Here is an 8,507-nt window from a genome sequence, read left to right on the forward strand (position 1 = left end):
TATATAACTGTGTTATATAGCAAAACGTGTAAATTGCAAATTAATACGAGCCTTTTGGAGTGTTTAACTTCAATAAGTATATATTTTACCCCAGGCCATCTGCTAGGTGAGTCAAAAACCTCCATGCTTGTAAGGAAGGATAAACAAACATAGAATGTGAACATAGAGAAGCAATTCTTCTCATAGTCCCTCACGGTTCGCCAAGCAACATAAAAAATAAACCATTCCATTCACAAACTACAAAAAAAGTGTCTGGCCAGCAAATTTCCCTCATTGCTGGCCAAACGTCAACTTCCTAAAAAGCACAACAAAGCTGTCCCAGCATGCAACATGACAGCAGCAACTTCAAGGTGATCACTCCCACATTTTAGAGTATTAAGTTAAAAATTAACTTTTCTGTCACTGTTGTTCTGCAAAAGTAGGGTTTACGATGATCTGAGGTGAGATGGTTTTCTGTGCAATTGACAGATTTCATTTTGTATTTCCCCCAAAAGTTGATATGTTTTACTTTGTAAATGTGTCTTTCCTGAAATGATCGAGAATTTGCCACTGAATTGCTGCGTAGCTTGACTTAAATAGTACGGGCTATATCTGATTTTCCGCAAGTCCTTTTGCAGAAAGTTTTGTTGGGTGTGCTCAACCCCATTTACACTCATTGGGTATTTCAATTTCAATGGTTGCATCCTCCAAGGACTGTGTCCTTCAAGGGCCATGGATTCAAACAGGTCTGGCCTTCTCCGGCCTCGACCGCCAGCACATACGCTCTTTCATCTAGCAACCATCACAGTTGACACAAAAAGGAGGCAAAGAATAGATGTCAAACTTCTCACTAATGTTCTGTGTGCTAGTTACATTGTCAAGGAGCTTCAGCAGCAGCATCATAGTTGCAAATATCAGATTTGTAGTCCCTACACTGGACAGATGTTGGAATCTGTGCTTAAATGTCAGCTAAACCAATTTCCATAGGGAAAACTTTTCTATACACAAAACTTTGGCTGAAAGTTACAACAAACTGGCGACGAGGATACACTTGGTTTTCCATCTGATGTCACCTCTCGGACGAGGCTTTTTGCATTGTTGGCCCCTGAGACTAGCAAATTACCTGGCTGGACATGGTGACATTTGGAAGAATAGATACTTTTGACTCCAACACTGAACAATGGAGCCGAAAGGCTGAATTTTTATTTTGTCGACATTGGCATTACTGACGATGTTAAGAAGAGAGCCATACGTTTAACGGTATGCGGGCCGTTTGTTTATGGAGTGCTTTGTGACTTAATTGCACCAGCAGCCCCTGCGGACATATCCTTTACTGATTTAGTAGCCAAGCTACAGGACCCCAAGCGCCCGCGGATCAGGATCAGTATCTTGGGGTCCTGTTCACGAGTGAGGGAAGAATGGAGCGGGAGATCGATAGACGGATCGGTGCGGCTGCTGCAATAACGCGGACGCTGCACCGGTCTGTCCTGGTGAAGAGAGAGCTGAGCGAAAAGGCAAAGCTCTCAATTTACCGGTCGGTCTACGTTCCTACCCTCACCTATGGTCATGAAATTTGGATCATGACCGAAAGAACGAGATCCCGGATACAAGCGGCTGAAATGAGCTTTCTCCGCAGGGTGGCTGGGCTCTCCCTTAGAGATAGGGTGAGTAGCTCGGTCATTCGGGAGAGGCTCAGTGTAGAGCCGGTTCTCCTCCACATCGAGAGGAGTCAGTTGAGGTGGCTCGGACATCTTCTTCGGATGCCCCCTGGACGCCTCCCTCGGGAGGTGTTCCAGGCATGTCCCACCGGGAGGAGGCCCAGGGGACGACCCAGGACACGCTGGAGAGACTATGTCTCTCGGCTGGCCTGGGAGCGCCTAGGGCTTCCCCCAACAGAGCTGGAGGAGGTGTCTGCGGAGAGGGAAGTCTGGGAGTCTCTGCTTAGTCTGCTGCCCCCGCGACCCGGTTCCGGATAAAGCGGGAGACGACGAGTACGAGCTACAGGACCTCTATGAACAGAAGAACAATGTCATTGTGGAAAGGTTTAAGTTTCACTCCTGCACATACGCAGCTGTGAGGAATCTGTGAACTTGTTTGTGGCCCGTTTGAAGCATCAGGCTGCGCGATGTGAATTTGCCACCATGTTAGAAGAAAGGCTGAGGGATCAGCTTTTGTGGGGCATAAATATGGAACAGCTGCAAAAACGCCTCCTGGCTGTCTCCAATTTAACATGGGCGAAAGCACTGGAAATGTGCTTGGCTTTTGAAACGGCGGAGAAGGGGGCTTTAGCCTTATAGCCCCCAAAAGACATAAAAGAAGTGGCCCCATGTTATCTGTCTAGCAAGGCTATAAGGTGGTCTAGCATCAAAACGGTATCATCTCAGTCACTGCGCTGCTATAGATGTGGTGAGGCCCACAGGCCTGAGAGCTGTTGGTTTAAAGATGAAGAGTGCCACTACTGCAGTAAGCGGGGCCAGATTGATGTCCCAAAATGGAACATGATAGCCAGAGCCCTATGCCTGGCCAGCCTGGGACCAACGCAATCACTGAGCACCCGGTTGTACAAGCCGACAGTGGAGAAGAAGATATCGCACATGTCCTTGCAGTAACAGAGAAAGCACTGAGCGAGATGATTATGCCTTGATGATTATGTTTTGAGGTTGACACTGGGGCATCCTGCACTTTCATATCAGAAAATATTTTCACGGCTGGTCTTAGAACCATGCAACATTTCTCTCACATCAGACACAGGCGAGCACATTCAATTGAAGGGGGCTACTGCAGTTACAGTCTCTTATAAAGGGAGCTCATACCACCTTAATGCACTTGTGGTGGCTGGTGGGGGTTCCAATCTGCTGGGGTGTGACTGGATCAAAACTCTGCTCTTAGACTTGCCTGCGCTGCTGGATGGCCTACACCTGGTGTCTGATTACTCCCTTGCAGGGGTTCCTCGAAAGCCACAGAGCTGTGTTTGATGAGGGGCTAGGGGAATAAAAAGGCAGAAAAGTAACCATCAATGTGGATGACACTGTGCCCCCCTGTTTCTGCAAAGTGCGGCCAGTTCTGCTGGCCTTGCAAAAGAAGGTTGAGACAGAGTTGACTAGGCTAGTGGACTCAGGAATCCTCCAGCCTGTGGCTTATTTAGAATGGGCTCCCCCAATCGTGCCAGTTCTAAAGGGAGATGGTACCATCCGCATCTGTAGTGACTATAAGCTGACATTGAACGTGGCATTTCATGTGGGGCACTACCCACTCACACGCATCAACGAGCTATTCGCCAAGCTGGCTGGAGGGGTTTGCTTCTCCAAGTTAGATATGTCCCATGCCTACCAGCAGCTGGTGTTAGCTGAAGAGTCCCGCAAACGGGTGACAATCAATACCCACGGAGGCTTGTTCCAATATATCCACCTACCATTTGGTGTTTCATCTGCATGTGCCATTTTTCAAAGGGCAATGGAAAGTTTACTGGCAGGAATAGACCATGTGGCTGTTTACTTAGACAACATACTCTTGACGGGTGTCACCCATTTCGGGCGTTTCCTTCCAGACTTGGCTTCTGTGCTCACCCCTCTGCATGCTTTGTTCCGGTCAGGAGTTAAGTGGGAGTTGATTGCTGCACATGACAAAGCATTCAAGAAATCAAAGGCCATGCTGACGTCAGAGGCGCTGCTGGCTCACCATAACCCTGCCCTACCGCTGGTGATTGCTGCTGGTGCTTCGCCCTTTGGCCTTGGTGCAGTGCTGTCACACAAATACCAAGATGGATCTGAACGTCCAGTGTGCTTTGCTTCCAGAGCCCTCGCTCCAGCCGAAAGGAAGTACACCCAGGTGGAAAAGGAGGCCTTGGCCATGACCTCTGCTGTTAAGAAGTTCCACCAGTTCATTTATGGGAACAGATTTACAATCCAAACAGACCACAAGCCCCACCTCAGGTTGCTCAGGGAGCTGAAAAACATACAACCCACAGCCTCTGCACGCCTGCACAGGTGGGCACTCCTCTTGATGCAATACCAATACACACTGACCTACAAACCTGGGGTGCAGATCACGCACGCAGACGGGTTGAGTAGGCTTCCATTACCCCATGGTGCACCAGACCCCCAGACATTCAATCAAAGGCTCTCTGTGGTCACGAGACGATGGAGGCTAACTACAAAAGAAATACCTTCTTTCGAGAGCTACCCCTAAGGGGTGCGGTGTGGGTCAGAAACTTTTCTGGTCGGGAAAAGTGGCTGCCGCGCACAGTGATAGACAAGACGGGGCCCCTGTCTTACAGGGTGGAGGTAGCAGGGAACGTGTGGCGTAGGCATGTTGACAAGCCAGACAGGACTGGGAGCCAGAGAGCAGGGGCCATTCCGATTCTGCTCCCCCGGTAGACCCTGCTGTAGAGCTGACGGATGCTGAAGAGGTGCCAGGCCCAGAGTCGGAAGAAGCAGATGATGCTGAGGCTGCTGTTGGGCCCCGGAGATCTTCCAGAGTGAGGAAAGCACCTCCTCGTTTAAATTTGCTGGTTTAGTTAGGCAGAGGACCTCAAGAAGGGGGCAGAATAATCCCCCGGCCTGTTTGGGAGAGTGTGGGCAGTCTACCTCTCACTCTCAGTTAGTTAAAGTTAACCTGTTCTGTTTTTCAGTGGTTAAAACTATATACATATAAAAGAAAACAAAAAAAAAATAATTCAAAATATTCAAGGTTCATTCCATATTCTCAGGAAATAATTCAAAATATTAATTTTTCATTCAAAATATTCAGGCTTCATTCAATTTTCTCAGAACATCATTCAAAATATTCAAACATAATTCAAAATATTCAACTTTCGTTCAATATATTCTAACTTTTGTCAGTATATATAATAATAATTTCCTAAATTATGTCATGCCGTTTAGGGCCAATTAATTTATAGTAATATCAGAGGATGCAGCCGCCGGATACGAACACACGAAATGTGTGCTGAATGCCACAACCTCATCTGACCTGATTTCCTGTAGGATTGAAAGCATAATCCGATTTGATATGTTCAGGGCTTTAATCAAAAGATTTGTAAATGTGCAGTAACACACCTGCTAGAAAAATGTAAATGTAATTTATTTGTACTAAGTTACATTTGGCATGCTAGGACTACTCTGTTTTTTAACCTTAAATGGGGAGACCAAATATTTCTCTCAGGGCCTGGTCTTATCCAGCTATGCTGCCGCAGGTGATTGATAACTTCTGACCCCTCCTGATAACCTTCCTGTTACCTCTTTAAAGTCTGCTTTAAAGTCTGATCATAAAAGCAGCAAAAAGAGAGGTACAGGTGGAGTTGACAACCCACATTTCAAGGGGTCTCATCCTCTGTCTGTTCTCGCTCTCCTTTTTGCAGAAAGGCAGCTTGCTTTGTTTGGTCTCATTTCTAGGACATTATGGGGTTATTATTATTTAACCCTATCAACACCTGCTGGCTGTGGTTCCAGCAATGACTTTGACTTCCATGTGAAAAAAAAAAAAATCTCGCAGAAACAGAGTTTTGTATGCACTTTTTATTTTATACATTGCACAATGTATTTGGTTAGAAAAACAACATTTTTACATTTTTAATCACCTATTTGTTTTGCCTGTTTCCTCCTTAAAAGCTCATCAAATGCTTCTTATTATCTGTTAATTCCTTAACTAAACTAAGAAAAAAAAAATTGGCATCAGTGCTGTAAACATATATGAGCAGACAAACATACGGCGAGGGAAAAAAATATTTAATGTCACGAGTCTCTAGGAAAATGAGGGAATTGTTGGTGTTCTGTCATCAGGCCAGTTTATAGCCTTGGTTGGGCTTAGCTCAAAATTATTGGATATGGGACTCTAATTTGACATTCATATTTCATGCACCAAATGTCTCCAAATAAAATCCTTTCCACTTTCTTATATGTCAATATTTTGATTTCAAGTGTAAAGCTGACCTGAGACCCCGGGTCTCTCAACCAAAGAATATTGGAAAAAATCAAAAAGCAGTTAAAAGAGATACATTTGAAAAATGTAATAGTTGAGAGTCTACATAAAATAGTATATCAAGGAAATTATTTAAATTACAAAACAGATATAACATGTTGGACAGAGGGACACCATACAAGCTTCTTAACAGCAGAGTACAAGCTGTACTTTCTAATCTCTTAGAGAAAAAAAAAGCTTCAATGTAAGTTCCCTTAATCCAACATATCTATAACATGCATGACCTCCATCATCATGCATTATCCTCATGATGTGTCCTTCACTTCAGAATTATCTGCTGCATTTTTTTTCTGCAGGACTCAATTTTTCTGAAAATAAAGGGCAAAAAATGCAAGAGAGAAATGAAATTATTATAAACATTTTGAAACAGTTATTTTCTTTTCCCAGACAGCAGAAGGAAAACTTTTAACTCAAAATTACAATATAGGAAGTAGGATATCTGTGAAGTCATAATCAACACATGTCGTCTAAAATTTGCTGCAGACACTGGAACTGACTTGCTTATTGCTCCAGAAATACCTGATCTGAGGAAGCACTGAATGCTGCTGCTGTCAGTTCCTGCAGCTCCTGTCTTCACCTGAGAGTAAACAGCTCCACCTTCTGGTTTATCAGCTGTCCCTGATAAGGTCCATACACAAAACAGTGACTCATATTTCAAGTCCAAAACTTTGAAAACAAATTTCATTTGAACACACTATGTGTTGAATGAACTCACTCTTATTTTCCAAATGATTTAAAGAAATAAGAGCGTAAGTCATATGTTGGAATTCATGTGGATCTGAAACACAGACTTATTCCATTCACTTGTAATCAGCCCATCAGTAACCATTTTATTAGCATAGAATAATTATACCATTCGCAGGGTCCTCAGATGCTCTCAGACAATCAGAACCTTTATTCAACGAATGATAAACCTTATTTTAGTTTTGCTTTTTAATGGAAAAAGGCCAGTTTATTCAACTGATCTGACATAAGGTACGTGAATGGAAATTATGACTTTAAAGAAGCAAAAAAAGAAAGAATTAAAGTCAATGGAAATCCAATGATTACTGATACCTGAATACTAAAATAATTCTTAAAGCTAATGATACTGACTAGTTTGAACACCAACTACTGTAAGAACCTTTTTTATCATTAAGGTAAATTGGAGGACGTTATTTTTCTTGGTGCATCATAAAAATAAGTGGTCCTCCTAATTGTCAATCATTCTGGTCATATATTTATGTAAGGCTATCCTATGTCCTTGTACCCATTTTCACTTACCAGTGGTGATTCTGATATAGTGGACAAATAGCAAATCTTCCTTTGGAAATTAAGCTTGTATGAGCATTGCATATAGCAACTTCTTAACCGAGCAGTGCATGCTCTTGCTCATGTTAAATAAGCATTCCCTCTCTGAAACGGTTACAGGGTTGTGCATGCGCTTTTTTTTAAGTGGAGAGGGCAGGTCTTTTAAAAAAATCACAGAAATCCTCTACCATACCTTAAGCTGATTGAACTGCTATTTGATTCAGCACTAAATATATAAGTTGTTTTAACCTAGGACAATGTAACAGCAATGTTCAAAACAGATTTATGTACCCTTGATTTTTTTTTTCCTTAAGATATTTACCAATGCTTTCAGATATTAGGACATTTAACCATTCATCTGCAGGACAGAAATATATATATATATATAACATTAATACAAGTGAAAAAAAGAAAAAGTGTCACCTTTGTACGGCCTAAGGCAACACACTAGGAGCAGGAATATAATAAGCACCCCACCGATGACTGGTCCAATAACCAACAGCAAAGGAAATGAAGAGCTGTTATGAAAAACAATATTAACATCAACCATCAAAAGGTTTTAACAGGTTATTCACATGATTATTTCAATAACAACAGCAAGAATAAAATGCTTACTTTGCTCACCTTTTACTGCCATCCAGCTCTGTGGTGATGCTTTTCCTGAATGTTCACACTTGTAGAAGCCTTTGTCTGACTGAGACACTGTAGAGATCTTCAGCTCCCCTCTGCTGTCATTTTGTACCAGTTTGTCATTGTGATAGAAAAACACACTGGAAAGTGTATTTTGTCCTCTGAGTCTGCAGCTCAGAGTAACAGAAGCTCCCTCAGTCACAGGATGGATGGTGCTCACCAGGAGAAGATCTCCATCTGGAACACAGTCAGAATATGAAGTTTCATTCAGAAATCAGCTGCTGCAGACTTGTAGAAGAGTGAAATATATTAATTTATGTCAAAAAAGTAAACAGCGGGATCCCTGTATAGATGCTACAAGGGCTAGACACCCTTTGCAGGTGTCTACCTCCCTCTCTCTCAACATCAATTCATGTTAGCTGACTTTTAAATAAAGGCCACTAGTACCAAAATAGTAGTTTACATTTTTTTTTTTACACCTGGCCAGGGTGTACCCCAGCTTTCCCCCATGCACTGTTGGGACTAGGCACCATCTCACTGTTAGCCTGATGGATGGATGGATGGATGGATGGATGGATGGATGGATGGATGGATGGATGGATGGATGGATGGATGGATGGATGGATGGA

The 8,507-nt window shown here is 43.0% G+C and overlaps 1 pseudogene; it reads right to left on the bottom strand.

The window, feature by feature from the left end:
* Positions 1-7,492: 7,492 nt before the first annotated feature.
* The window catches only part of LOC107099601, a 21,802-nt pseudogene continuing 20,787 nt past the window's right edge, over positions 7,493-8,507 (bottom strand).

This window comes from Cyprinodon variegatus, unplaced genomic scaffold, assembly GCF_000732505.1.
Source record: "Cyprinodon variegatus isolate N-32 unplaced genomic scaffold, C_variegatus-1.0 Scaffold887, whole genome shotgun sequence".
NCBI lineage: Eukaryota > Metazoa > Chordata > Actinopteri > Cyprinodontiformes > Cyprinodontidae > Cyprinodon > Cyprinodon variegatus.